This window comes from Anneissia japonica, unplaced genomic scaffold, assembly GCF_011630105.1.
Source record: "Anneissia japonica isolate Jap-2015-1 unplaced genomic scaffold, ASM1163010v1 scaffold287960_len3192837_cov198, whole genome shotgun sequence".
Classification (NCBI taxonomy): Eukaryota; Metazoa; Echinodermata; class Crinoidea; order Comatulida; family Comatulidae; genus Anneissia; species Anneissia japonica.
The window spans coordinates 2770762-2783260 of NW_022712725.1; positions in this window are offsets into that span (position 1 = coordinate 2770762).

A 12499-nucleotide genomic window follows, 5' to 3' on the forward strand; every position below is an offset into this window, starting at 1 on the left:
TATATATATATTATTTATAATTTTTTATGTTATATGGATTGGTGGGGAAAATCAAGATAAAATCTAGACAAAAATCTAAAAACGACTGGGAATAGTTTTCTTGAAAGTTATTCACAAGAACATAAAAATATGATTGTAAAGGGCAGCTGCATACATCATAATAATAGAAACAGAATTGTACGGTACTAATATTAACAAAACAGAACAAATAAAATGTCCTCATTTTAATGAGACAATGACTAAAGAGGACAATACATGACGAGCAAAGAAAAATGATTATTTGAGATGCTTTTTTGGTATAGATATAGGCCTATGATATGCAAGTTATTAGCGTCAATGTAAAACACAAGATGTCCCCAACGATTAACCTATTCCTCCTTATCTCACATTCGCAGTTAACAGCGCTCTAAACTTTAGAAATTTCAGGACACATGCTGGGTCTTTTTGGATTATATTCAATATGTGGGAGACTATAAAATAAATAACAGTTCGGTAACAGACAGCAGAAGTAAAATCATTAACAGATATGAGGGAACTCTTAAAACAAATGAAAAATTAAAGAACATATTAGCACGATCAGGTAAAATTATATTTCCAATTGACTGGTTATAATTTTCAAGATTTTCTTAGTAAAATACTTTAAATGAGCATGATTTTAATATTTGTTTGTATCTTTGTCTTATTTTATTATTTGATCATTTTTAAACTAGCAATTATTATCTTTTAATCGAATTTTTGACTTTTTTCCTTCTACTGCTTCGACAGAGAGTATATCTTAAAGCGTTTCTATGCATTTAATTTAATACGTTTAACTTGTAACTGTTAATTTCACACAATAAATTAGCTTTATTACCCTGAATATATTTTCTGCTAAATGGCGTTTCTAATGGAATGTGGTACTTATTATAAATGACATGATTTCGCGTTAGTCGAGAAATCAATAAGTCTGAAATCAGATAAATACAATAAAAATCAAGCAAGAATTCTTGGGCTTAATACACGGCCGCACTTATCTTTAGATTAATTGGCAACGGTATTGACACTTTAAATTACTCTTTTCAAACGTGTACTTTTAATCGTAGGATGTGAGCGATGGTTAATATTTGGACGGTATTGCATCCAATGATTTATCTACACTCAACAATTAAGCTTCGTGATGGTTTGGAATGAATTATCATCTTCGATCCGGAGACATTGTATCCTAAATCACAAAGTTACAAAGCACTTAATTTCAGTTATGGCTGACACTTACTTTGAAGAATTTACGTAGTGAACCTTCTGAATTGGGTCTTTTAAATGTTTTGATCAATGACTGATGGATGGATGGAGCGTTTGACTAGCTGAGAAACTCGCTAATTCTGTATTACCTACTTTTCCAAATATGCAAACAGAATTACCGGAATAAAATGCTGAGCGGTTGGCTGAGAGTTATTGTTTCTGCTTCTTCTGATGAAAACCCCGGTTCAAACGTCGGTTTTTTAACTGGAGTCTGATCAGTTGGCACCTCGAATAACCCTCATATTGAAAGTAAGGCTGGTTAAGGGCAATGTTTTTATCCGTAGGCCTATGTGTCCGCTATGTTGAAGTTAAGTTGTGTGGCACTGCACTACAGCTGTCGCGGGTCCCCGGGGGCCCAGCCCGAATTTTCCGATTTCCTATATAATAATTATTATTTTGAACGCAAAGTGCAGCACGACCAGCTAGGCCTATAGGCTAAATTAAAACAAAAAAAAATCTGTTATTTGTTGTATAGAGATATAACTTGACCAAAGCGTAGAATAATAAACCTGGTAAAATATGGAATTAAGACACATTTACAGTAGTTGCTAACAATATTTAGCAAATTATCAAAAGCACTTTCATGCACTAACTTGATCTAACTTGCGTTTTTAGATCAAACTAATCGTTTGGATCAATAATACCATATGCAAAAAGATGTAATACATAATTCTCATAGTGTCATTACCTTTAGACTCGGATTTAGGAAATCCATGTGTTTATTAACAAGTGTGATAAACTCAATACATGGTGATGACTTTTGGTCATTATAGTTAATGTGCTCAACAACATAATTCTCATACAATACAAGATACAGCGAACCATACAGGGACGGCGCCGTCAACACTATAACATCAGCGTAAAACAAATGACCAAAATGTTAGTTTACCATTACATCCATATCTTGTATTACAGAGATTAATGCTGAGATCATTCAAGCTGAAACAACTATATAGTTGTCTCGGAGATTTAAGTAAATATTTAACAGAAAAAGGACTTTACTCAATCATGCCATACCTCTTCAGAAACATTAAACACTCTAGAAATACTGTACGGTCCCTACCGAACAGAAACACCTGTGTTAAAATACCATTCTCTACGATTCTAACAATAAATAACAGAACGTTTCTCCTAAACTTGTCGAATAATGACCAACGACTCGCGTCTGAAAAATAGTATAAACTGGTCTACTACTCCGTTGGTAATATCCAATGATTTCTTTGAGAACAAAATTATGTCTCTGAGGAGTGATTTGGCTTGAACGCAAACGGACGGCAATCAGTTTCAAGATTATTTTTACAGAAACCAAAAAGAATTAGCTCAAACAATTTTGAAAGCATAGATTCCAGAGGAAATGGTCATTACATATTTGTTGTCGAAATGTCACCAGATATAGTTTTGCAATAAGAATCAGGACGAATTTGCCCATGATGTGTTAGGAAGCGTTGTGGCAACACTCAGAATTTTAGGTTTTCATTAAAACATGAGAATACATTATACAACGTGTGTATAAATACAGTAGGCCTATATGTTTAGTATAACAAAGAAACGTTTGAACGTTTTGCAATTATCATCAACAGAGTACTGAATGGTAATTACATCACAGCCTGAAGAGTGTTGCGCCATTATATGTGACACGAAACTAAATAGTAATAAAATGTCTAATGAAACCTACTGTTGAACCTCTTTATATTTACTCGTTTCCGCGAGTGTGGAGAAAAAAATATGAACCAACCAGGATTTGAACCCAGAACCTTCTGTCTCTTATACACATCTAGATGTGTATAAGAGACAGGGCCTATACTGGGTTCAAATCCCAATGGGGACGATACGTTTTTAACAACACTTTATTATCATCCCTACTGATACTGATATTAGTGGCCTTAATTTTCTACGATAGATTTTTTTAGGCAAATATTAATGAATTTTATATTCTAACCAATATGTATTGCATGTCAATACTTCTTAAAAATACTAGGTGAGCAGAGATTAAATTGAACAGGCACCTATGGGTTACTGTAGTTCAATAGTTAATGCTCTGTGATTACCGCCAGTTTAGCTAAACTGAGCTTGGCTACTGCCGTGAAAAACATTTTTTCACAAAGCAATCAATTTTTATAGTTAAAGGCTGATAGTGTTCTAATGGATTGGCATTATGTTAACCTGAAAACAAATTAATGTATGAGATAAGACATTAATTTATAATGACACTTACTTATTTGTTTGCTTTGCGTAATAAGAATAAATACCGGTAATTATTTAATCAGAATAACAAAGGATTAAGACAAAATATATTGGTAATTGATTTGCAGCGAAACGTTTTATTATCAATCCTAATCTTATACTGAGCAGAAAAAAGAAGAAATCAAAAACATTGTTTTCTAGTCTCTTAATATATATATAGACTTATGGTCAATGGCTAGCAGGGGGTCACCGTGGACCCCCACCCCCACTGCTGATTGGATTAAGAGACATCCTGGACTGGTTCTAGAAAGCAATATGATTGGTTCTTTATGTTCTTCAAAAAATGCAACAATGCTTACTTATTTTAAAACAAAAAGACAGTATAAACTTCGAAAATGTTTGTCATACAACAGATCTATGATAATGAAGCTCACAGATAATGTTTGTTGCGAATGTGGCCAGTAGCTAGTCTATTAAGCACCGGTTTCCATAAAATCACTTCTCTGTCGAGACAGTATTTTCTGTATACATCGCTGCGTAGTTGTCGCAGAGGCAATCTGAAAGGTTCCATGATTCAACCTGGTTTCCTAAAAATCGCTACACTGTCGATACAGTGTTTTCACTGTATTCGTTACACTGCGTAAATGTCTCCGGTTCAATCGGAAAGGCTCCAAGATTCAACCTGGTTTTCATAACATCGCTACACTGTCGATACTGTATTTTCACTGCATTCATTAAACTGCGCTGTCGTCTCAGAGGCAATCGGAAAATCGCTACACTGTCGATACAGTGTTTTCACTGTCTTCGTTACACTGTGTAGTTGTCTCCGTTGCAATCGGAAAGACTCCACGGTTCAACATGGTTTCCATAAAATCGCTACACTGTCGATACAGTGTTTTCACTAAATTTTTACACTGCGTAGTTGTCTCAGACAATCGGAAAGGCTCCACGATTCAACCTGGTTTCCATAAAATCTCTACACTGTTGCTATAGTGTTATTACTGCAGTTTTCCGATACCTGTGCAGCAATTTTATAAAAACCAAGGCACTGCGGGCATTTACATCAATTCGGTCATCTAGTGGAAAGCTGGCTTCCATATGAAAGCAATCAAATATAAACAAGAAGCAAAGTGGCTAAGAACTAGCTTCCATTGGTACTAAGGCCTATCGCTCTTCTGATCTCAATTAATTTGTTGTCTCCTATGATGCACAGTATGAATTTACCCCGATTAATCACGTTCCATATTACTTTCTGAGGCACAACATCTTGAGTTACATAATTTGATATAATTGGAGTTGGCCTTATAGGCCAAGTTATAACAGAGATGTATAAAACCCCTCTTTCCGATATTTCCATACTTACAGTATTTACAAATGGTGTGTCTGGATGCGGGGTAGCATGTCCTAAGGAAATCAGAGTAATTGGTGAGGTGACTGCAATATCTACTCCAGTTAAGTATCTGGGGTTGATATGTATTTAAACATGGCTTTGTTCAGTTTCGTGATAAATCGTATGTCTTCATTTAAAACATTTTTGTGTGTTTTCTTTAACTTCGTTGAGGAAACGATATAATGTGTATTATGCTGACATAGGAAATTGATGCTGATTATATTTCAGCTGGTAAGCGTTTTAAATAGGACCTAGAGCTTATAACAACATTTATCAAGAATTAGTTGGTCGATATATTTACAATGACTCAAACCAATGTCGAGGTAAGTTGTTTTTTTTATTCAAAATATAAAAATATGGTCAACTGAAATTAAATAAAGATTGTTTGCAGTCAATAAATTTCTTCTTTCATACGGATTTGATCAATATAATTTGTAAAAAAATGATCAGTATTTACAATATTATCCGCCGGGCTGTTTTTGAAAAACGGTCAAGTAACTTTTTTTTTTAAATATCATTAATTTTGCAATCAATAACTGTCATATTCTATAGGGATTGACGACTGTTAGTCATCAATATAAACTAAGTGTTTCTTACACTGTATTATTGTCCGGGCTATATTATTTTTAATACAACACCATGTCTACATTTTTATTGTACCTGGAATATGGAATTGACATCAGATTCTTGATAAAGCACCAAATCACCTGTGACTCGTATGTCGAAATTGAACACTTAGCAATCAATGTAGTGTTATAAATTAAAAGATTTCAAAATATAATTTACCAAGTATAGTAGGCCTTAGTAGTGTAGCATTAGTATAGTGGTAGTAGATAGTAGCAGCAGCAGTAGTAGTACTGGCATGGTTAACCAATTTTGTTTTTTAATCTTGTACAATACTAGGCACGTTTTGCTAATATGTGGCAATCCATTACCAAAAACATTGCAGAAACACACAAATTGTACGCATGCAAAAAAAAAAAAAAAGTTCATAGAATTAGGCCTATCTGTTTAATCATTGTATTACAATTTCATAACATGTTGTATTTCTACAAATTTGCATTGCTGTTACCTAAATAAAGTTAACTCATAAAAGATTATTAAAAAATAGCAATAGTCTTCTAACTTCCTTATAATTGGAAACCCCACACATAGAAGACACAGAAAGAAGATCTAAAACCACTTGGAAAAATGTTATCAAACGGGCTCTAGAGAGCGGGCAGTAGACACAAAAATTGGTTTTATGACTTTGAAATGCCAAAATGGCGTTCCATCAATTACAGTCCATTGAAATTTCATACCATAGTATAAAGTTGTAATTTTAGTACACAACATTTAATGGAATCTTATCTCAGTCGCTTAAAATCAGAGAGTAGCTTAGCCTAAATATTTACTGTCTGCTAAAAAGAAAAACAAAATCGGGGAAAACTTCAAAAATTTATTAAAATTATGTATACAGTAGATTATTTACAATGACCATAATTCATGATGGAGTGTACGTATGAGGTGACACTAGGTGACATGTATTTCATGATACCATGGTTTGAACGTTCGTTCATAAGAAATTCTTTTGGAAGCATGAATACAAGGGGCGTAATTTTATTTAAACAGAAATAAAAAAAAATGTAAATATATGAATATACCTAATGTGACGCCTATAATTCATGATGAAATACTGTATGTCCATAAAAATATGAGGATACTCAATGAGTTTCCATATTTATTCACTTTAGGAAATATAGATAAGTATAAAACAGAAAATTATTGAAAAAAAGAGACAATGGAAAATAAAGGTGGGTTATCCCCACAAAAGAAAAAAAAAGTTATTAACTTCAGAGAAAGACTGTAGAAATGTAAATACACTACAAAATAATTGCAAAAAGAAAAAAATTAGGATCTACGCAGAAAGGGTATACTAACTGCCCGTCACTCAAATTATTATTGTACGTTAATAACGTAACTAAATATACTAATAGGCAATTAAAATATGGAATTTATATATTTTTATGTAGCTCATGACAGATAATAGTAGTACATTTTAATTGACTCCTCTCTGGCTAAACTGATGATAGCCAGTGTGGGTGCCCTAAACCGTGGATATTCTTACATAACATTGGTTCCCTGTTTGTTTTATGACTGAAATGCAAGCGGACTGTCTCGAATGAGACCTTTTAAGTCGTTGGCTCCGCGAGTGATAGATTGATGAATAGTGTATACGCTACTCAAACAAATGCCCAATAGCCTATGTTTAGAATACAAATACTCCTTGTTATGATAGCGGAGACAGTTAGAAAACTTAATAACAATATTTTTTGCTATTAAATTATACTCTGCATTAAATGATAAATATGGAAATATTATCAAGGCATCATAAATCAACATGTAACTGTTTCTATATATTCTGTAACATCTGCAGATATTATAAACTACCGTACCCTAATTTGACAAAATGAAAGTTTAAAATATCGACAATGCTCTACGGATTACGAAAGTCGTTACCGTAGTTGAATCAACGACATTTGCGACTTACTGACGTGAACTACTGGTAATAAAATCTGAAATCATTTAGCTGTCTTCTATGAGTATTCTCATTTTTTTTTTTTAATGTCAACCAATTAATATATTAACCCTCATAATTTGGCATTGAAAGATCACAATTGCTACTGTTGTTTAATTTAAATCCCTGCGTTTCATATTCTTTAATGGTAATAGATGAAATTCCCAAGTCGCCGCATAAAACGCCTAGTGAGGTTGATGGATATAATACATATCGCGCTTGCAGACGTATCTGAGAGACCTATCTTCCGTGAGGAGAAGTTTGCCATAATCTTCCGTTATTAAATTTGTCTCTAGACACTAATTATTAAAATCTTCCACAGTCCGATAGTTAACCAGAATCCATTATCAAGATAAAAAATGAATTTACATGGAAAGTCTGGCTGCAGTGTGAATAACACACTAAAGCGCTATTTTCATGTAAAAATTTAAATTTATATTTAAAAAAAATGGCTGATTTCTTGAGGTTGGTATATATTATTTCTTAGATCAAAAGAGTTTCGAGTGAAAGTTACAATTAAGTTTAAACAAATTAAAACTTTTCACAGTATGAACAGAAAAAATACATAGGCTACACTTTGTTAAAATGATACGACAGTGCAAAATAGATTTAGGGAAACTTTAATGCAAAATGAGGCAGAGGTACTGTAGACCAAGATGCTAATGGAGAGACGAAATAAAGAAAAGAACTGGAATATCATATAGTTATTATCAGCAGAGTTTAGAACAAGCAACCATACATATAATAGCTAACGTATACGTTATCAATACGTGACATCCAACCGTTGATAAGAAGAAGACAAAACCTACCGTAATGATATTGATGGTGATGGAGTTTCCATTCTTGGATTGCGATACAAAAGCAAGAAAAACACATTGAACACAATTTGCTATAGAAAATGTAACTGCTGATTTCTAAAAATTGCTGGCGACTGTGTCCATTAACTAACTCAAAGATTTAGTTTGCGTATTGAACTATCGACTGATGTAATGGTTAAAACAACAAAGGTTAAACCACAGGCTTAATTGGTTACACAGTAGTATTACGAGTAATTAATATTTTTAGGAAAAAGAATCTAAAAATCCTGTAATGATGAGTAAACACATTAGACCTACATAGTTGCATTATTTTAGTTGTCTATTTGCAGACTTACCGTACCTATAGAGTTTTATAGAGCTTTGGCTGCCGGCAGTCAGGTTATGAACTGTGATTGATAATGTGTAACGTGATCGATGGTATTCGCATATAATTTCTACAACACTAACAACAATATGAAATTAACACGTACGTATACTCAGTACGACTTCATACAGTTTCGTTGGGAAAATGTTAACAAGTCACCCAATCTGAACTCTTATTCAACAGCATCGCACTGGATACTGTACATATTCAACAACATTTCACTAAAGGCTATAAAACATTTTGATCTTTGCCCTAGAAAAAAAAAACCACAGAAACTCATTCACTTGAATGAACTACTTGTAGATAGTTAATCCTTTTGCTATTAAAGCATCTTTTTTTCAGTTCAGCACCGAATCTGTTATTGATGAATTAAAATATATGTTTAAAAACTTTTATCAGTAACAGGAGTGAGTACAGTACCGTATTTCTCACTTTTAAAGCCGGGCAATCACTGCGCCTGACGGCCGTCGGCCGACGCGAGTCTATGGAAAACGCAGCGCGACGACGCGAGCACAACGGATCGTTTTTACTTTCAGACTGCAACCGGCAATCAACAGGAGGCGTCGGGTCAGAGGGAGTGGAGTTGTATTTTGTCGTACGACGCTCGTACGACGCAGTGGGTGCCCGCATTAAATTCTAGTTAATAAGACGTATTAAGCCAATGTCTTAAGTTATCAACAATTATTCTATATCCTCTAAAATGCATGCTTTTGTTTTTTATATCATGTGACTATTGTCCTTATATCTACGTTGCATATTTTGTTTGTATAAAAAAAAATTAATTATGTTTCATTCATTATAGAGTTACAGTAATCGGACGCCACAACCGCTTTAAATTCATTGAATGTGATCGTGCTGAATTCGTAGTAGAAACCATGCAGCAACCCGTCCAATCAGCAATGTGACATATCAGTATTTTATGACGTCACTACTGTCCACTAAAATATATATTAGAAGCAAATACAATACTGAATATGATCAGATATGTTTAGGTATTACTGTATTATATTCAAGATGGCATACATTTTACTACAGTAATATTGCAATGGTTATTGTAGCATATAAGAGATATAACTTTGAAACTCGGACAGGTTCAGTTCATACATAAATAACGACGATAAGAATGAATTTCAAAAACAATGTTTTCATTTTATAAATTTGAATAACATTGCATCAGTATATTCTAACCTAGAAGTTGTGATGAAGTATTACAGAAATCTAATGTAGCTTACGTGTAAACAAATCACCCACTGTAAATTGCTGAGTGGCATGTGAGTAATTTGTTTAATGATGATTAGTTTTGCAGTTAATATTGATAATAATTTAGGATGTAAAATAAAGAGAGAACTTTGACCACGTTTCGATAATTTAGACTTATAGTAAGTCAAAAGTTTTTCTGAACTGAAGAGGTATTCTGGCTTTTCTAAAAAAAAAAAAAAAAACCTGAGTGCCACGTCGGGTGTTCTCCTTTCGTCTGTTATTGACTGTTGTTGTACGTCTTACCATTTGTTATGATTTTCAATAGGGTACGGACGATGAAAAAGAACTTGTTAATTTTACCCTAAACAAAAAATCAAAAATAATGGCGACTATCCAAATGTCAAAATCATTTTCAAGCTTTGTAATTTATATTTGTCTAAGCCTATACAGCGATGATAAGTAAACTCATTATGACCAGACGCCAATGTTTTTACAAGTGGCTTCCACACGTAGGCATACGTTTCGAGAATAAACAGATTAAGTATAATAATATATATAAAAGATACCCGATGGAATGGATCTTACTGTTTGATATGTTCCATTATTCCTCTCATCATCTGTAGATCACATAGCATGAAATTACAAGTCCAAAGTCATGGCTGGAAATTTTTCTTTAACCATCAAACTATTTCATTTAGTAAAACGCACATTTTGTGTTTGTTTTAAACGGGCTCAGGAGTAAGGCCCTATACTATATGTGGCTTTTAATCGAATAAGCATTTTATTATTTCTACTTACAGCAGGATAACTCATAACTAATTTTAATTGGGGGTTTTACTCAATAATGTTCATTTTTTTTATTTTATTATCATTGCTGTATTTCTACATAATGACCTATTTGTAAGCCTGTATTTTCTATATGGACGCAGCATCGTACTGGTGTGTGCCACATGTTTTAAAGTAAGTGCCAATATAAATTATACTTTACTGCGATACAGGTAAGCAATTGTAGAACTCAAAACCATTAATTGTGCGGCTGATGTATTGTGACTCTCGGCAATTACATTTTGGTGAAGGTATCTGCGCTGCTTTTGTGGAATTTAAGTGCTTTGAGCATTTATTAGTTAAAATCGGCTTAGAGGCGGCACGATGCCAACCAAAACCATTATATACCTGTCTCTTATACACATCTAGATGTGTATAAGAGACAGCCACCACCACATCTTAGAGATGGCTTATGAATTTCAATACTATAAGGACTGTCGAATCCGATTGGAGGTAGGGCTGGCGCCAGGATTTGCCCGACGAGGGGAGGGGGAGCGAAGTCCCCGACGGAGGGGCCGATGCCCCGACGAGGATTCAGATTTCCCCGACGAAAGCAAACTTGGCGGCGTGGTCGAGCTTCGATTATAAGGTTTTGAAGTGGTCCTGGGGGCCTGAAGCCCCCGTAAATTTTTACAATTTAGGGGTTTCAAAGGCTTATTAAATCGATTTTAGAGTTTACTAATATGTAGAAAATACACATAATTTTTTTTCTCCCCACACGAATTGAGATTTTTCTCCCTGACGGCCGGGGGGAACAAGCTTTCCCTGACGGAAGGGGGCTGCCCCGGCCCCCTCCGCTGGCACCACCAATGATATTAATCTTATTATTGTAGTAGGCTAGTAGTGATACTATGTACACGTTTAAATTATATTTAATTATTTGTTAACGCCATTATATTTACATTTAAATTTAATGTATTGTTTAAGTATGAATTACTGTCTATGTAAAATTAATCTTTTCTATTAAAATTGTATATTTTAAATAATATAGGCCTAGTAATTAATAGGCATAGTCGAGGTCTAGCCTAGGCCTAACTAAATGAGTGACTCTATCATGTGAGTGTATAACATTATCGAAAATATGAATAAAACATTAAATTGTGAAAGAATAAAGGAAGAAGGAAGAATAGGAAAGAGATTCGGAGCGGCTGAAATATTTCCGAAAATATAAAATAGGCCTAGTAGTCAATATGCTATTATTGCATTACGTTTTCGTAAACAATTTTGGGCACTAATCGTCAGAGGTATCGGTGCCACAGCCTACACTTTTCATAATTCGAAAAAAATACACTTTTACATGGACATAGTAATTCATACTTAAACAATACATTAAATTTAAATGTAAATATAATGACGTTAACGAATAAATAACAATAATTTAAACATGTACATACACTACTACAATAATAAGATTTATATTTTTCAATCTTATAATCAATTTTATTTAGCCGGAGTTAGTTTCGACCTAGGCAAACCTTTGCTAAAAAGGTACCGGTACACTTTCTCCATCAAAAGGCTTCTTCTATGAATGTAATGACCTGTTCGAAGCACGAACTCCTGTAGACCAAACCCAGTACCGTTGCGATTTTTAATCGTACGGGAAATCCACTCACGATTTTTTTGGAAATCAAGGTTAATATATAATAATTACGAAGGATAAATTAAGTCAAAGTATATTCACTACTCATTTTAAATCGTCTGTAGGTTTTAACCTCTTATCCTCAGCAAATTCTTTTCCAGGACTTCATAGGCATAATGTCTAGTCTTCGGTAAACATTTTGTGATAAATATGGTAAACATAAGAATAATCTGTAATAGCGAGTGTTCGGGGTGGTCTTAAATGTCTATTTAAAATGTTAAATAAAGGGTTTATTGAATAATAT